Below are 20,065 nucleotides of genomic sequence, written 5' to 3' on the forward strand. Positions count from 1 at the left end.
AAACTTCACAGTACGGCAGCTTTTTCAGCACTTTCTTCCTGCAAATTGGTTTCACTTGGAACGCTGTCACTTCCAATTACCAGTCCATCCGCACTCTGCGAACTATCCATAAGAGAGACTCTAGTGTTGATGGCGTGTGCCCGTTATATCAAAATGTGAATTAATATGATCAGCAAATTCAACTTTTCTGTATAATGATAGTTTACAACCAAGGGTCAACGTGACATGAGCCCTCCAGCAACTCGAACCACACATGTACTGGATGTCAAGCAGCACGTCATCTCTTTTCTGTGTGTTAGCAACCCCAGAACATACAATTCCCGGGGCTTATTTCAGTTTGTGCATTTGTCAATGTTCTGAGATGTTCTTCAAGTATCAGATGACATTGTGTGGATTCCCTGCAGGCATTTTTTCAGATAAAAGAAACTAAATTGCTCATCAACCTGGGAGCAAGCAATTCCCATTCCCAATGCTCAGTGTCATGTTCAATATTGGTCAGAAACGACAACATTAGAAGAAGCTATTCAATCAGTGAGCAGGCTGATAATCAGCATTGAGCTTGCCATCCATGATTTCCCCCAGCATTCGTCTCTCTTTTTCTTTCCCGGTACGTAAATAATGTACAACTAATTTCATTCAGCCAATTTAAAGATACTACACAAAGCCTTTTTAGGTCTCGAAATGCTTTTGTACTTCTTTGTGTAAACTAATTGCCCAGCAATCCATTGTAGAAAAACACCGAATCAAATGGCTCGATCAAAACGCCCGTTCTCTTTACATGGCTCAGCCGTGGGAAAGCCGTTACTGTTCTCCGCATGCATCTTGAAAACTGCACAGCATACATTATACTGTACATACATTATGTATGAATAACATCATTAAAATATATAAAAAAAAAAGGTATCTTTAAACGAACTGAAAGAACACTCAATGTTTGATGAAGCTGATGCCGATGAATAGTTAAATGAAAAAAAAAAACATAACGGCCTGCTGAGTCTGATAACAAAGTGCTGATTAGTTATTATAAGTGTCACAGCGTGCAAAAATCGGCGACATGTTGGGGAATCTTCAAATGGTGCACTTGCGTGGTCCTATGTCATGATCCATGTTTGTTTTAGTTTTGTATTTGGTTTTGTTTTGTGCTATGTATTGTCTTCTTGTGGTTCATGTCCGTCTCATTATGGTTTAGTGTCCACCTGTTGTGTCAACCAATCAACTTACTTGTGTCTGATCAGGTGATTGTCATTGTCTCGTTAGTTTGCTTGTACTTTGTTCCCTGTTTCTGTCATTATTCTGCCTTGTCTACCTGCATTTGGGTCTCCAACCAAAATCCATGACATCCTATAACTCCTAAAGATCATTTAAGTAAGATCACCCCAGCCTCGATTGGAGCCGTGTGCATTGACACTATACCTCACAATTAGGAATTTACGATATCCAAACGTCGCAATATGTAATTATCACGATATTGTGGGGAGGTAGGTGATATATATAAATAAATAAAGCGCAAAATACTGTATAAAAACTCACAAAATTGTAAAAAAAAAAAAAAATAAATAAAAAAAATTGATAAAAAATAATATATATATATATATATATATATATATATATATATATATATATATATATTGTTTTTGTACATAAAAATAGGCTTGGCCAGTCATTTTATTTTAAATGTCTCGTCTATAGAATTGTAATTTACAGAGGTCATAACCTAACCATCACCTCATTGCACATAATCAACCGAAAATCACTAATAATACTTAAGATTGAGGTACTTATTTGCTTATGCACACACTCATTGTGAATCAAGTCAACTTGTGGAGGAACTCAAACGTGTTACTTTCCCCTTCATCTGGCAAGTAGCATGTGTAGGTGTAGGTGGCCAAAACATGCCTAATTCAAATGAAACCGCACTAACAAACTGGAACTGCGCAAATGGAGGCCTTTTTAAACAGATGCGCTGCTTTTAATATCGCGACACGGCGACAACGATATTGTAGTAGTTTTAATATTGCGACATCGCCGTTATCATTACATCCCTACTCACTATGTCCAAAGTGAAAACTGACATTATACAATTGTTTTTTGGCAAAAGTCTCTTCAAGTCAACATTTCAATAATAATAATAATAATAATAATAATAATAATAATAATAATAATAATAATAATAATAATAATAATAATAATAATAAAAATCTCGTGTCCAAATACGTTTGAACTTAACCGTCTTGTTTATTTTCCCCAAACTACAGCTGGTGTGTAAATTTCAACAACATCAACTTGGAACGCCTGTCTCGCTTTGGCACGAAAACATCCCAATGGAAGGCTCGTATCAGGGATCCGCCAGTGTTTTTCCTGCCATCACAAATATGTGCTGTGGGCTGCCAAGCACTGATGCGATCCAACTCTGCACTGCAAGTAGCCACGTAATGGTGTGTTCAAGTTAGCGCTCATTTTCTGTTTATGCAAAGTATCACACAGTCAGTTAGAAGTCATTCTTCAGCAGGGGCAGCAGCAGGGTATGGCTCGCATGCGTTTGGTAAATATATTTGATGGGAGATGCAGGGGCGTATGCGCTACATTCACAGTGAGGCAGAAATAAAGCATGCCAGGTAGCGATAGTGAGCAGCAGGAGACAGAGAGCTGCAACAAAAGATAACACATCCAGTGTATGTAATATTTAACAACCTTCTTGAATTTAAAATATTTAAATATCTGGTTTGTAACTGAACTGTCACAACATTTTAAAAATATAACTTTGACCTTACCAAGAATGAAGTTTGACCTCATCTGCATAAGTAATTCAAGTTGTGCTATTCAATGAAAATCAGGCTGGCTGAGGTGAAAAAGTCAGCGGAAGCTCTGCATGATAACGATATGCTGTCTAGGTAATCCTTTTAATAAATTACGCTCTAAATCAACAGCAGCATAAATGATGCCAAGATTAACGTAGAAGGGAAGGAATTTAAACACTTTACAGGGGAGTGAAATCGGTTATCTCCATGCTTGACTTAAAGTAGCTTGCAATTTCCTACTGGCCTGGCAAATAAGATCTTAGGAAAGTGTTTATCTAGGATAAAAATCTCTTGCTCCATTTCTTGTCTCTCTGCTGAGGAACGCGTTAGAAGTCTCATGTTCGCCATATGAGCAACTATCAATAAATTACAACACTCCACTTTACATCAGTGCCAATGTCACACCGAGCAATTATCCAGCACGTTTCAATTCAGCTTTTTTTTTTTTAACATTATCTTCATTTTAATATGTCAACATTTCTGCACGAAGACGTTCTCCCTTAAACAAGCAAGAAAGCATACAGGATGAAAATGGACCGAACTTCCATAATCAGGTTTTAGTGTCTTGCTCAAGGACTCTTTGACACGGGCTAAAATTCCCACAAAAAAATCTTTGTCAATGACACATTCAACAACAAAAAATCATATCATACCCATTTGAAGTTCACAACATTTAGCTTATTCAATTCAACTTGGTAACATTTTTCAACATGACAGCAATTCTCTTTGACCCTGAATTCAACATTTTACCACTAAAATACCCATGAAAAAAAATCCCTATTCCTTCCCAACAAATATTCACATAACATTCAAACAACACAACAGATTCACATAATTCTAATTTAAAATCCAAAACATTCGGTTCATTCAATTCACCTTGGGAATTATTTTCAACATCCCCAAAATCCCCATTCCCTTTTCCATTCCCTACATTTTCATCAATTGAATTTATTTTTATTTTTTATCCCTATTCATTGCAATGACACGTTCAACAAAACAGATTTACGTTGTTCCCATTACAAATCACAAATGTTCAGTTAATTAAATTTACCTTGCGGAAGGGTTTTCAACATATGTCTATGATACGCAAAATAAATAAATAAATAATCATAAATAGTCGTTCCCAATGACGCATTGAACAAAACATTTACATCGTTTGCCATTCAAATTTCAAAATGTCCAATCATAAAATTTACCTTGCAAACCATTGCCAATGTGCCAGAAATGTTTACAAAAACTTTCAATGCTGGTAATAATTTACTCAAAAATTCCACATTCATGCCCCAATACCCCAAAATCAACAGGAAGTGACCTGGTAGTGCTCCAAGATTAACAGGAAGTGAATAACATTCAACCTGCCAAAAATTCCCATTTACAAAAAAAGTCCTCATACTCACCACTAAAATTCCTACAAAAAAATCCCTATTCATTCCCAATCAAAACAAAAGATGAAAAATCAAGTTTTTGAAATGTTCAGCTTATCACTAACACATTTTTTTCCAAAATAAAAGACCAAAAATTTAGTTTTGTTAGTTTGTTTTTTTAAAAACGTTTTTTCTCTGATTTCTAATTTGTTTCTGGTCAATTTAAACTTAAAACTGTTCATCTTATCCCTAACTAAAAAATTCTACACATTCACATCTAGTTTCCACATAATGATTTGACTAAGTCAAAGTTTTTTGCATTCTCTCGTTCGAATGTAGAATAAATTAATAATAAATAAAAAACATAAAAAAAAGATATTTCATCATTAAAAAAATTGACTAATAATAATATGCATTTAATAAATAAATAAACAAACAAACAATTTGTTATATATATATATATATATATATATATATATATATATATATATATATATATATATATATATATATATATATATATATATATATATAAATATATATATATATATATATATATATATATATATATATAGTTAAGTTATTTATTTAAGAATTTTAGATTTATGTGATGACTTGTCACAGTCACATCAAAAGCTTTTAATTTGGCCCCAAAGCTAATGCAGTAGGAATAATTCATTGAGATGTATGTATTATTGATGGTCCGTCCAAATATATAGTCATGCACATTTTAAAATAATGCAACATAATAAGACCCAGGTCACAGGCCCTGAAGGTTGTCAGATTCCAGTTTGAGAACCCCTGCTTTAGAGAAGTTAGAGAACAACAATCTGTAGATATATTCAGAATTTGAGTATTGGATAGAACGTAGTTAGTAGTTATTGTGGAGCCTTTCAGTACATTCCGTGTCTTTTGGTTCATTTTAAAATACCCCCCAAAATTTAACCCAACCTTTAAAACGGTTTCCCTTCATAAAGAGAAATGCTACGGCCAAGCTGCAGTACGAAAGAAAGAAATTAACGTAAGCCTATGTCGCAAGATATCAAAGCAAACCTGAGATCATATGCTTTAACTGTGTGTAGGTGATGGCATCATAGCACTTTGGTAGCTCAGGTAATACGTTCATGCCTCGGATCTTCAGGCAGAACTGTTTTGCTCACCCATAGCTTTCCCTTCCCACCAGCCGAGGACTTTTACCAAGCATCGGAGTTGTGTGCGTTATCTCGTTCCTTCTGGCAAGCGTACCTCTGGCAGCTTTGAAAGTAATCCCGCCATACAATTGTAATATCTGCTAGGGGGTGGGGGGGGTAACTGTCTGGAAAGTCATGACAATATCTGAACATCTGCCATCCTCGGTATGTGACAGAATCAGGTTGAGGAGACAGAGGGAATAAAAAATGGTGCCCTTTCAGCAGGGTGACTTACTGACTTTCATAACAGAGAATCATCTGCGCAGACTTGATGCTCAACCCACAAGCTATTATTGCAGCCTGTATAACGCTAATGAGGGTGTAGAATTATTTTCCCCCCCAAAAGAAAGAAGCACATGCAGTGTGATTGTTTATTTTTGTGTCAGAATGATATATGAAGCCAATGCCGGAGATTAATCAACACAAGTTAAAGTGTGAGAACTTCTCAGTTCTTCATGAATATGTCATCAGTCACCCCTCCTCTTCCTCCGTGGCCCCGTAAAACCGACCAAAGTGTTTATGGGAGATAAGAGGCGAAGGAGGTCGCAGGTCCAATAACTCCTTTTATCACCCCACGTTCTTGCAGCAAGAGCTATTTCATGGGTGAATTTGCTGAAGAAGAATTCTTAATTAGAGAAGTTTGTGAAGCAGGCGTCGGGGGTCTAATAGGGAAATAAAATAGATCGCCAATAGGAGATTACTTGTTGGCCTGGTATCAAGGTTTAAAAAAATGTCATTATACATTTTAGGTCAAAATCCTTTAAAATTAGTTCACTAATAGCGGAATTGTAGGTATACTCAATTTTAGACAAATAATGGATACGTGGTTTGGAAAATGGATGGCTGGTTTCAACCAATTAAATTGTTTCTTAAATAGAAACAGGATTTTAGAGAAATATCAATCTGGGTTTGGATAAAGCCCTGATAAATATTTTAAATGACATCAGGTGTAATGCAGATTTTTTACTGGTTTAGATTTGATCTCACAGACCGAAGTTCTTTGTAGGTATGGATACATGTTGCTGCATGGAGTGCCCCAGGGGTCACTATTAGGCCCCTTTAATTCTGGCCCAGTGGTTCTTAACCATTCTCTGTAGCACAGGTAGGCCAAGCGATGTAGTGTCATCATCCGGTGTGTGACTTGACATTGTGAGACTGACTCAGCGAACCCCTGTGGTTTGATCGAACCCAGGTTAAGAACCACTGATCTAACCTACCGGTATATGTGCTCCCTCTTGGGGAAGTTATCAGGAAGGATGACATCAGTTTCCACAGCAATGCAGATGACACACAGCTGCACATCGCCGTGTCTCCTGATGACACAGAAACAATTGATACCGCTCTGAAATATATTTCGGTTTTAAGTCATGGATAGATGGCAGTGAACTTCCTACAGCTCAACCAGGACAAATCATGGTGTATGTGTGGCTAATGTAAACAAATACTTTCATTTTATTACAATACTACCAAACTAATATAAATGAATGTAAAAAGAGATCTGTTACTGTATTGTAAAAGCCGGTAAATATAAAGTAACGTAAGCAGTGGAGGGATGCAAGTAGCTCAGCATTAATTGAACAAGGTTGTTATCTGACTAAACCTAATATGGGAATGATTACAATCGCATGAACTCGCATGCATAGTAAGTGAGAAAATGAGTAATTTAATTACTTTTTTTTTTCCAGATTGGGAGAGCAGGGTCTTGTCCTTGATTGTATATTAAAAAAAAAAAAAAAAAACACCATTGTAATGACTCAAGGGGAAGTCTATATATAAAGTATAATACATCTTTTTTTGACAGGCCTCTTAAATCATGATTATTATGATAATAATAATTTTATAGTGTGTTGTATATTGTAACAAACATGAATTACTAAATCAAGATTAGTAAAAAGACCAAAAAAGTAAATTGGTGAATATAGAATATGTATAGAAAATAGAGCATCATTGAAAAAGCCTATAAGGTAATCCTCTCCTCTTTTTCCTTGCACTGCAACGCTTCAATTATCGGTAACCAACATTCACTTTGACGAAGCTTATTTTTGGCTTTGGATGATTTGATCACGATCCACTCCCCCAACACTCATCAGGCTCCATCGCTTTTAGACAAAGACGAGCTTCAAATTGATGATTACCCCCTTTGTTATCCCGCTTGTACATTGAAAATGGCTGCCTCGAATCGTCTGCCGCACAAAGGAAAAGATGCTTTTTAACGTTTGGCGAAAACTGAAGCTCAGAAAGCAAACGGGGCAACGTTTTTCATCGAGTGGGATAATGAAGACCCCCCCCCCCCTCTCCCCCCCCCCTATCAGGCTACATCGTCATAGCATAATGAATCCAAACAGGTGAATTAATTTCTGTTTTCTTTTTTACATCCAACATACTTCAGTGGCGAAATGATGGCAGTAATTGCTGTCCACATTCTGAGAAGAGGCATAAATTACTTGTGGAAATGAGTGCTTGTCATTGTTTAGATGACTTTATTAGGGAGTAATCAGACTTTTAACGAGTCATTTCTCCTTATTTAACTACAACCGGGGAGATAATTGTGTCATTTACTGGGCGATGACTTTGCAATGACTCTGACCCTTTTTTTGAGGTGTTTTGCATTGAATCCTAGACTCGTGTAAATGTTAAACTGGCAAATAATAGTGAGGCATGATCTCACATACTTAACCCTGGAGAACCCAAGAACCCTTTTCTTCTTTGGAAAATTATGAATTATATATTAAATGACTGCTATAAGTTCACTGAACACCAAAATATATGTTTTTTCAATTTTAACCCTTTTTTTGGAACTAGCTCAGAGTAGCTAATTTATCAAAATATATATATATATATATATATAAAACATACTCGTAGGCATTCTGCAACATGATATGAAATAGATTAACAAAAAAAAAACAATTTTACCATCTGATTGTTTGCTGAGAAGATGGTTTTGTTTGGATTGATTTCCAGCTCAACAAAACAGCATTTTGCCAGCCATCTTGTCACCACCACTCTGGCTCAAGTAAGCGCAATATTCATCCACTAGATGGCCCCATGCAGGGGTCAGAAGTGGTACTCTGGACTTTTGAAGTTAAATTTGTAAAAAAAAAAAGAAAAGGTTTTTGTTATTTGAATAGCAGAATTTATCGGGGCCAAATTTGATCACGGGGTTCCCCAGGGTTAAAATATACATCATTCACATATGTTGAATAAAATCTAACCATTTGTTTACTTTCTATACGGCTTGTAGGTTCATAGGTGAACAACCATTCATACACACGTTAACACAGGGGTGCTCAAGTTCGGTCCTCGAGAGCCCCCTATCAAGCCTGTTTTCCGTGTTTCTCTCCACTAACACACCTGATTCATGATCGGGATCGTTATCAGGCTTCTGCAAAGCTTGCTGATTAGCTGATCATTAGATTCAGAAGGGAAAAATGGAAAACATGCTGGATAGGGGCTCTCGAGGACCGACCTTGAGCACCCCTGCATTAACACGTGGACAATTTAGAATCTGCTGAGTGTTTCTCACTAGAAGCTCAGAAATAGTAGAGAAGTTGTACACGTGAAAGCAAAAGCCGTACCTAATCCTTTCGTTGCTCCAGACCTATGAAGTAAATCACACCTTAGACCTTGTAATCATATTGCGGCTTATTAAGCACTAAAGATGATCATGCAAAGACGAGAGTGCTTTGAAAATTCCCTTGAAAGGTGAAACTGCATTACCGTAAACTGTAAATGTACTTTGCAAGCTGCTTGTCAAAGCGCTGCGATTAAAGTTATAAAATTGAATAGGCTGCCATGGCAATGATGATGATGTAGATTTATTTTAGGGTAAAATTTCGATATTTTGTTGCCTACATGAATACAAAAGAATACAGTATGGGACTGCCACTATCATATTTACACATGCAGCAGCAAATAAAGAAGCATTTGTGATCACCGTAATCAAACGGTTAACAGGTATAATGAAGTTATAATTGATAAGAATGACCAAAACTCATAATTAGCAACTGACAAGAAACACAAACATGTTGAACAGCTGTTACACACTTACTGTGGATTTATAGAAACACCAAACAACACGATTAAGATATTAGCATAAGAATGCCAACATGTTCGTAATTGAAGAAGACGGAATGGATAAAACGATAATACTAACGATTACTTTGGGATGTTCAACACCAATTTTTTTCCGGCCAGTACCAGTATTGAGTACTAAGAGTACTCAACCCTTGAGTAGTCACCGATACCAAGTACCAATACCACTAGTACTTTCATAAAATTTCCCTTAAAAATAATGACAGATATTTTTAAAGAAAGGCCTGCATATCCCAATATGCCATTTTTCCTTAAAATTGCATGAAATTAATGACAATTTTTTGTTCTTCTAATTTCTAGTTCCTTTGTAAAACGGCCAAAAGAAGTAGGCTAATACAAATATCAGCTGCCGTTGCGAGCATCATAATATTGAAATAAGGCCAGGTATGAGGGCGATACGATACCTGCTATCGGTACTAGCTCATCAATAATAATAATAATAATAATAATAATAATAATGATGATGATTAGTTAGTGATAAGGTGTTTAATTAGTAGAAGAATTAATTGACAAATAAAATCAAATTTTGAAATCTAAAGAATTACCCCCCCCCCTAAAAAAAAGAAAAGAAAAAGTTTTTACAAAATTGCACTATTTGTTCCTCTGTTACCTGAAATGTTGGGATTTTTTTTTTTATTGTCATGGCAACTGATATAGTTTTCTTACTAACTAAAAATAAACACATTGTATCCCCAAAGTTGCAGCAACATTCAAGTGCTTGTGAAATGTAAAAGGATAGTCCTAATTGTGTAATATTGTTACCAGATAGAAAAGTCACAATAATAAGCTTCATAGGTTTTAATAGAAATGTCATACGATTTACAAAGTATGACAAGCATTTTTACTTGAGTTCTTACAGCAAGACAAGACCCATCTATGGTAGAAAATTGAAAAGTTTGAAAAAAAAATCAATTTAAAGTTTAGGATGAGCGGCAATCAGCTTTGAGGTGGGGGCTGGGAGAGCCGCATCTTTCAAACAAGACGAAGAGTCTCCTTCAGTACAACGGACAGCTCCCAGCGCAACCTCTGGAGACGGCGGTTTGAGTCTTCCTCAACAAACATGCGCGTGAGACATCATTAACGCAGCTGAACGATCTCGCTTTTGAGGCTCCGCCCTACATCTCCTTCATCCGAGTGTGTTTGATGGAAAGTTGGCTGGGCTTACTGGCTGTTAGCGGTACATTTACATGGAGAAGGCATGGAAGTCAGTAACTTCCTCATAAGTAGCCTCTTTCTGCATAGAATGACTCAGGATTGTGACCATTAAAACTCTTTTGCTCCCCCAAACTTATAAATACACTCTATTTTAAGTGTCCCAAATACGTATTTATACGTTTTTCTATGCTTGACATAAAGTAGGCAGCCTCTCAACTGCAGAGCACGGTTAAAGAAATGGTAGTTATTACAAAAACGGCCAGCAGGTGGCAGCAGAAGAAAAGAGAACAACAAGGGCCGTGTTGAAAAATGCTCATTTACCCACAGCTCCAAACAGATTTGTGAATAATGATGAAACTTAACTATATTCTAATGCTAATTGCTGCAAAACACATAGAAACATATTTTCTTTAGGTAGGTTGCATGTTTTTTTTTTTTTATAGCTATAGAACAGTGTGGACCTTGCAAAATCAGTCAAAATCCAGTAAAACAGCCGGGAGTGAAGGGGGTTGCTTCAGTGGAAATGGCTGGGAGTGAATGAGTTAAGGACACAATAACTGGGCTCAGTTGACTGTGCTTAATATTGAGTGTGTTTTAAATAAGTGCATATTTATACATGTTTCTCTAACCTCCTGCTAAGGAGAGCCTTTAAACATGCAATGCATATTCCTGAATGCAAAGTCACTTTTTAGCTCCCAGGTTAATCTCGTCGGTTTATTTAAAAATATGTCCGCGCAGAGTAAGTAATTTTTTTTAGATATCACTCTATGATAACAACTTTAGTTTCTGCAATATCATCATCATCTGTTTTTCTCGACTTCTTGACACTGCACACGCCCACATGGTCGGAACCAGTATTTACAGCTTGGCCTTGCAGAATCAAAACAAATCTAGACAGGGTCATGATCTCTCCCTGGAAGAGACAACCACCTTTAATCTGCCAAATATGACATGGCTCGGGCAAGGAAAACCGCAGACAGCTGGGGAACAAATCAAAATAATAAGTTAACGATCCAAATCTATTATCAGATGATGTTAAACCTTTGGGGTGTTGCTAACAAAAGCCTCGCATGCTGCATGGCATTACCATCAACATTCATTTTTAAAGAAAGGACTTCCAAACATACATTCAGTCATAGGTACAGACAAGAAAAAAAAATAAAAACATGGTCACACGTGTCAGCAAAACTGCATGCTCCATGATTGACAGCCAGCCTCAAAATTCAGTGAATCCTGCCAATTTGGTGTTTGGGTACTCATTTCCTGGTCGCAAATTTTGTTTCATGTTTATGAATTGTGGTCATTTGTTTAACAAACAAAATCAAAGACAAACACGAGTGATACCATGATGTGCTTCCTGTTGAGCCTTTTCGGAGGGCTTAAAATCCAAATATCCAAAACAATTTTTTACCTCCACCAAGTTCAAAACCACAACATGAAGGTATTGTTTTTTTGATCGACTTTTACTTTGTATGTTTTTAAGCATGATGATACTAGAGATCTGCTATTCTAGAGGCACAACAATTAATTGATTAACCAATAGCTAATGTTAATGCTAAATCGACAACAATTTTGATAATTAATTATTTAGAACCATTGTATAACTTAATTATTCTCAGAGTTCCGTAGTGCATGAAAGTCAACATCTGCTTTTACGTTAGAAAACATGAAACCCAATTTATGGCGTTTTCTGACATGTTCAAGACCAAACCAATCAAATAACGAGTACATTTTCTGCAAGGTCAGTTTGAATTAATGTCCTGTTATGAATAAAGATGGTAACAATATATATTTTTAAAAATCTGATTAATTGATTAATTTAAAAAAAACTATTTAAAGATGAATCCATTCTCAAAATAATTGTTCGTTGCACCCCTACAACAATCACAAACCACTTTCATGAAAATCAGTGGAGAACAAATTAACTTTCAGCAAGAATCCAAGAACTTCATTTATATATTTTGCCGTTACAGTCCACTTGCATTGGGGCCAATTGAGCAGCAGCTACCAGCAGATAGCCCTGCACCAAACTGTACTGGTGTGTAAAAATGTGGCCTTGCACATCACTGTTTTTCAGTCCAATATTGGTAACAATTTATAATAACTATCTGTTATAACTAGTTAATAGATCATTAGTAAACTGTTAACTAATGAGTTATTTACTAACAGTTAATGAGGAATAGTTGCAACTTAAGACTAATGTTCCAATAACATATATAAACTATTAACTGATACTCAACAAGTCACTAGTAATTTACTAATAGCTTGTTTAAGATCTATTAGTCGTTTAGTACGTATAGTTATAAATCATTAACTATAACTCATTACCTTTAACAGTTTATCAATGGCATATCTACAAGCATCATTATACATCCTTAACAAACGGTCATTTATGATTTAGTTTACTAATGATCTATTACCTAGTTATAACAGATAGTTATTATGAAGTCTTACCCAAATATTTGGTAGAGGTCTGTGCTCTTCCAAGCGCTTTTCTACTTTTGGAATAGTCATGCATCAAGCTGTTAAAAGCCAGAGTCTGCTTCTGCCCTAAAGGCTGAGTCGAGACTCTGAGGCTTTTGTTGATGAAGATGCACCACCCAAGTGTGTGTGACAGCACCAATACTGCTTTTGATGCGGCTGTTGGTGCACATGGTGGATGCTAGTCTGCAACTGATGTGCAGCATATGGACAAAGGTCTTAGCGCCGCGGATTCCTGCCTGCTGCACTCTCATGAATTATGGAATTCAGCACAAATATGCAAATCTGGGCATTAGCCTAGTTATAGCGCTGTACTGTAACTTACAGTGACTTATTTATTATGTATGAAGCGAGTATTGGAGTGAGAGGTCCTGGCAGTCGGCTTCTCTCAGATGCGCAGTTTCACATCTTGATGGAGCATAAATAGTAGGAGAGGTAGCTCCAAATCGCAAGCTTCTTTCCACTCGGAGGAACAATTAGAGTCTGCCTCCACACTCAATTGCCAAGCTACTTAAAATAACAATGGCTTGCACCCGATTTGGAAGCCTGCAAGATACACAGGGAATAAGTGTGCAGTTGTTGCTAATCCTCTAATTTCCCCCCACAAGGCTGATGTTAAATGCGATCAGTGATGAGTCGGGGGAGGCGGGATGGAGAATGGAGAACATGACAACTTAGAAAACACACCACACATGACAAAATGCAATGAGCGTAAATATCATCATGGTTGTCGACATGCTAATTCAAAAAGTCAGCTCGCTGTTGCTCGGTGCTGAAATCCTACGCACAAGCTGCAAGCTCAAAGCCTAATGAAATAAATCCGGCGGCTTTGAGACAAACGGAGCTATAATTAGCTCTGGTCAGAGTCAATCATCAAAATCATGACAGCGGATGACTTGTGTTTAACAAGCAGCCAGGGGAGCGTGGATACCTCGGACTTGGGAGGCACGGCTCCGATTCGAGAATCCTGCAGTCATAAAAAGTTATTGCAACTTTTTTTTCCCTTTGAGGGCTGCGTACAGAACAATTAAGCAGTTATATGTTACAGTTATTTTTAGTGATGTTCAATACTACTTTTTTTTTTCAGGCCGATATCAGTATGAGTCACCAATACCGATACGAAGTGCTGATTTGATAAATAAATATAGAGCATTTTTCCTTAAAATTGCATGACATTAAATTAAATTAAATTAATGACAATTTTCTATTCGGCTCTCACATGGTTTGAAAGTGCCACGGACACGTCTTGGAGAGCTGGAGCAACCTAGCTCGGTGCTAACGGCTAACTGAGTGTGTTCTCCAAAGCAGAGAACCGGCGGTAGTGCTACGCAGTCCAACGCTAACATTCCGCCCCTTAAACGTTGCGCGTTTTAACTCCAGTGTACTGCAGTGTATTTCTATTGGGTAATTTTCACGTGGACATTTCTGTGACTGGAACTCCCTTCCGCGGAGGCTTTCCAAATAAGAGGTGGTCGTTAATTGAGCGTTAAAAAAAAATATGCCTTTAAAGGCACTTTAAGGCGATCATTTTGACACCCTTAGTTTTTTTTAAATAGAAATCAGGGATGGGCGAATACTGATATAGGCCGATATCAGGCCTTATTTCAAGGTATCGGTACCCACGATGGCAGCCGATACCAGTACTGGCTGTCGTCGTGAGGCTGTTTTACAATCAGAAACTAGAAATCAAAAGAATGGAAAATTGCTATATGCTATGCAGGATTGGGATATAGAGGTCTTTATTTATTTTTATTTTTTTTTTAGGTGGGGGGGTGGTATTTTATGTGTTAAAAATACTAGAAGTAATTAGTATCGGTGACTACTGCTATCGAACATCAGTAATAGAAATCATGCAAAAAAAACGTTGTACTCAAATGACCGTATGTAGGACTATTTTCCAGCCTGGCATCATCATCGTGTCCGTGTAATTTCTGTCACCATTATGTGCAATCCCCCCCCCCCCGCAGCAATGTACTTAAAAACAAAGGCATGTCCTGCTGCAACAGACTCCAAATTTATGAGTTGCAATAAAAAACATGTTATTGCAAGTAAACAGCAGAGTGAAATTTACTGTTGAATTTTGAACCAGTTATTGTTCGGAGGATATAAAAATGTACACTTTATTACTTTATTTCCAATGCGGTGTTTTGAATGAAAAAGAATCGATCACTTTTTAGTTGCCTTAAAAAAAAAAAAAGCCCACACAGCAGCTGGAACATACAGATGTAAAAAAAGGTCTTTTAAATATCTTATGTTTACAGGTTTTCCCCAGGCTGAAGTCTTCCTTCTACTGCGTACCCCACTAGTTCCCACTCCCTTCAGTTGCTATATTCTTTGTTCTTGTACTCTTTATTTACTATTCTATTTTAACGCCCGTGGCACAGTCTCACTCAGTCTTCTTTGACCCACATTATTCACAGCAACTAGCTCATATTATTAGAGTTTCGCTCATTGGCCCAGTTGTGTTGATGGCAAATGATCAGACTGTGAAGACTCACGGCAACATCAGCATTTAGAACTATTAGTGCTTACTGTATACAAAAACAGGAAGTTAATTGGAATGATACACTGTAAAAAATAAATAAATAATTAAATAAATAAAAAAGACGTGTAATATCAAATTATTAGTCAATAGTGATCTAGCCAAGAGAGGGTGGAGGGGGGATTCCCCTTCGGGCCATACTGCTATCAATGCATACAAAAGTTATCTTCTCAATACAGTATTGATCAATTCCCACACTCAAAACTGACATCCATACAAAGGTGCCACTAATTTCTACATTTTTGCTTCTACTCAACATGACGCCAAAGCCTTGAAATTGAATCATTCAAACTGTTGAGCAAAAAGGCCCTTTGTTGTTCTCTCATGATAAATCTTTTTTTTTTTTTCCCTCCTTGATGAATAAACCAACACGCCCCAGACACACTCACATGCGGAGAAAAAAACCTCACGAATGAATTAGCATTTTAAACAAATATCTCTGTATGCCTCAGCTAATAGTGTTCATCCCTTAATTGAAAACAAAGCTTCATCAAATATTAATTCCACTCCCTTGTAATTTTCAATTGCTCTTGATTAGAAAACATTGAGGGGGATTCATTTTTGTTTTTTTTGTTTTATTATTTCCCTCGCTCAGCCCATTCTTTGCTGAAGTGGATCAAGTCCATCAAATAAACTATATCTTTGCCACATAAAGCTCGCTTCACATTATGGAGTTTAATATCCTCTGACCCGAGATTTTCATTCAGACATCCATCAAAACTGCTGCCATTTTTTTTTACAAACAAGCTCGTTAACAGTCAAGCCAGGTTACGCCAAGATGCACAGATGAGCTCAAAATTATGATTTTGAAAGCTAAACCTTGGTCTGGCTTCAGGTTCGACTGAAGGCGGGAGGGGGGAGGTTCTGTTTGAACAACATAAATAGGGTGACAAAAAAAAATAAAAAAAAGAGAGAGCAATGATGATGACATGTCAAATCGGTAAAATTACAGAATGAACAATACTGAGCTCTCCAGAAAAAAATAAAAAATAAATAAATAAATAAAAATAAATAAAAATAAATAAAAATAAATAAAAATAAATAAAAATAAATAAAAATAAATAAAATAAAAATAAATAGGGTGACATCATACCAGTGTGACAGTGTAACAGTAAACAAAGCAATAGGGGACAGCCAGTATTTTGTGTTTTTCTTTCTTGGTATTCTGCTTTAAAGATATGTTTTGTTTAGGAAAGTTACCCTTGGGACTGCATTGTGTCGAGTTCCACCCTTAGGTTATGTGACACTGTAGTTGACACCCCAAACAGGTGCACAAAAGTGTTGCTGGTACGGTTCATCTTGGTAAACTTCACTAGTGTGGAACGAAGTACACATTTTGGACTTTTTGGAGGAGGCAAATCCTGCTTCCTCTCAAACGCTTTCAGTTCCAGGACAGTGAAAACAAACAAAGTATGCGTCCCATTTTAGCTACCAATCAACAGATGCTCCATTCAAGAGAATCACTCGGCTATGAAAATAACGAGTGACCCCGCTTTCATTTTGACCTTCTGCCCCTTACTCATCAGCCCGTGTCTGAATGTTTGATGTTCCCACAAACACTGCATTTAAAGTTATTGGGCGGTTTTACAACACTGAATAAATAGCTGCTTAGGGAAATAAAATCATGTTCATTTATTTCACATGCATTCTTGTCCAGTTGAACCGGGAACCGTGGAGCACTCCTGATTAGTACAGTTGGGAAATTGATGACTCGTAAGGCAAATTTAAATCCGCTTGACTTACTTTTGCACATGAGCGTAACTTAATTTAAAAGTTAAGTAACTTTTTTTTTTCATGTAAAGAATGTTAAAATGCTTCTTAAAATTGCAGTTAGTAAAATGGTGGTTAATGATTTCAACAGTTTGTGGATAATATATGAATAATGGCTATTATATGTCGTTATTATTTCTGTTCACTTTCAAAATTATTGGTCCTCTTTAAAGTTGGCGCAGATCCCAGGCACGAGGCATGGCACACCATATATATATATATATATATATATAAAATAAGTGAAATTACAATTATATTGACATTTTGTAAAACTTCATTTATTGTAGAAAACGTTAGGGAGCTATTTATTTGTTGACATTTTCAATAGTGCTTATCCTGCAAAATCCCTGCACTTTTGGTTAAACAAAGATGTCTATTTTATAAGATTGATTAAAAAAAAAATAACTTAAGGATTTCTCAAATCTGAAAAGCTGGTTAATAAGCAACATCCTTGAAGGAATTTAAAGGAAGTCAAGAGTTTGTAGTAATGACTCAAAATGTTGACATTAATATTTTTTTTTACTTTTACCGCCAGGTGAATGTCGACTCCAACTATCGGTTATCAGCCATGAAAAAAAAAAAACATATCGGTCTATCACTAGACCAGAGAACTCAGAGAAAACTGATGAAAGCATGCAAACTCCACTTAGGAAGGCTCAAACCCAGACTATCAGAACTATGAGGCAGTTAATCACTTGCTCACTCTGCTGCCAATTAAAATTGTCGTTAAAAAAAAAACGTTTTGAAATCATAACCAAACGGAGGTCATAGGTTTGACGGTATATGCTCCTTTTACTGTATATTCATTTATTCAAGATTTAAGCCATTATGTGTCCAATTGTTAATCACATGAACATGACATCTGTCCCCACCTTCAGCAGCTTTCAGACGTGAGTCAATTCGCCTTCGACATTTCAAACATGAAATGACAATCAAACGATGCCAAATTGAACATCGGGATATAAGCGCTTTTTATAAATCTCACAGTATTTCGCTAGTATTTCATCAGCGGATCCGCTCCAGTCAGAAAATGGCTTTCCGCCTTTGACAAGTTCCTTATATTCCCGAGGCACCTGCTCCCATAAGTTAACACCCACATGCTTAGGATCAAATGTGAATTGCACAGCCTGTGGCAATTTTACTCTCACGGCGTTAACAAGTGGCTGTTTGCAATTTCAGAACTCGGGTCCAACGTCAGACCGAGACCGGATGCTGCCGAAGGAGTAGTAAGAGTGCATCAAGGTCACTTCACCTGGAACATCAAGTACTGTACAGCTTCGTGCCAATTACAAAGAGATGCACAAGGTGTGCGTTTGTCATTCTTGAGTCACTCCACGCAAATCAAGATAAACGACGTTTAAACTGATTGCGTTAAAGTTGTTCTTGAATGGCAGCATGATTGTCCCCGTGAATCACATCCAGCCAATTTAATGGATATGACATTTTAATTAATAACTTAAATCAATACGTGATTTCCTCGAGATTTATTGCTTTAGGAATGATAAATGATGGATCGTTTTTGTAATGGAAAAAATGGCTTGTTTCAAGGCGATTTGGAATTGTCTTTCTTGGCCAAGATAAGAAATCACTCACCTGCGAGTATTGTTACGCATCAATTTAAACCCACGCGTGTCGTAATGCACCTGCGAGACACCTCCACGCAGTGTATATTTCACAAAGAAAGACCGAAAGGTGTGGGGGGAAAAGTGGTTACCTCGGTGAGGATGTCAGCGCGTCTGCTGCTTTCGGGAACAACGGATGATGCTGATGATGAAGATCACGCATGCCAAAACATGGGAAACACTTTTGCCCACGGCCGCTCCACGTAAACGGTAAGCAAATTAAAACGTCCGTTTCCCCTGTCGTTTTCTCTCATTGGTAGACGAATGCAGTTGAGAAAAGGAGCCGAATGCTACCGCTGCTCCTGCGACGAGCGTGTACGTACACAGACACGCGTGGAAAACTAGAGAGAGAGAGAGAGAGAGAGAGAGAGAGAGAGAGAGAGAGAGAGAGAGAGAGAGAGAGAGAGAGAGCGCTAACAGACTGAAGGGAGTCTGGGAGGAGCTAAGTAGCCTACTGTCAGGTGATCATGTCAAGGTGCTTTCCTCACTCATGGGCGGGGCCTAGAAAATCAACCACAATCCTGACATCATTATCCATCCATTTTGGACATTGCTTGTTGCCCATTAGGCTCCTGAGTGAGTTATCAAATTTGAAACTGGGCAACAAGCCTTAGCCTATATTTCAATTTCGATGTTAAAAGGACAGTGTGTAGAATTGTTTTCGAATTTTCAATGATTTGCACAAAAAAAGTTCTATCACATTAATGTAATTTTTTCATATAATTATAGGTGTAGTAATAACTAGTTATATTACACAGGTCTCGCCATGCCTTAAAGGAGGGTGACATGTTTCACCGTCATCTTCGTGCCAGTAATTGGCGGTGGGCTTGCGAAGTGTGGTCTCTCTGAGGCACCGCAGTGCTTCGATCTTAGCTCATTGCATTTTATTAGTTCACCACTAGATGGCACTAAATTCTACACGCCGTCTCTTTGATTAAAACTTTTTTTTTTTCAATCAAGGTCAAAAATAAATTTCGTAATATTTGTTTTCAAAGTTTTTAACTATTTGTCAATCAATTCCACACTGTTCAACATTGTGATAATAAGTTAA

The 20,065-nt window shown here is 37.1% G+C and overlaps 1 protein-coding gene across 3 annotated transcripts in view; it reads right to left on the reverse strand.

Annotated features, from left to right (window-relative positions):
* The window catches only part of hs3st1l1 (heparan sulfate (glucosamine) 3-O-sulfotransferase 1-like1), a 31,416-nt gene extending 12,086 nt beyond the window's left edge, over positions 1-19,330 (reverse strand). The window contains exon 1 of one of the 3 annotated variants that reach the window (XM_077581551.1): positions 19,107-19,330. The gene's annotated coding sequence lies outside the window, so the exon portion shown is untranslated. Of the gene's footprint in view, positions 1-6,569; positions 6,644-18,985 lie in introns of those variants that run through there. The other 2 variants (XM_077581553.1, XM_077581552.1) reach the window with 2 other exon arrangements.
* Positions 19,331-20,065: the final 735 nt, after the last annotated feature.

This window comes from Vanacampus margaritifer, chromosome 12 (assembly GCF_051991255.1).
Source record: "Vanacampus margaritifer isolate UIUO_Vmar chromosome 12, RoL_Vmar_1.0, whole genome shotgun sequence".
In the NCBI taxonomy this organism is placed as follows: Eukaryota; Metazoa; Chordata; class Actinopteri; order Syngnathiformes; family Syngnathidae; genus Vanacampus; species Vanacampus margaritifer.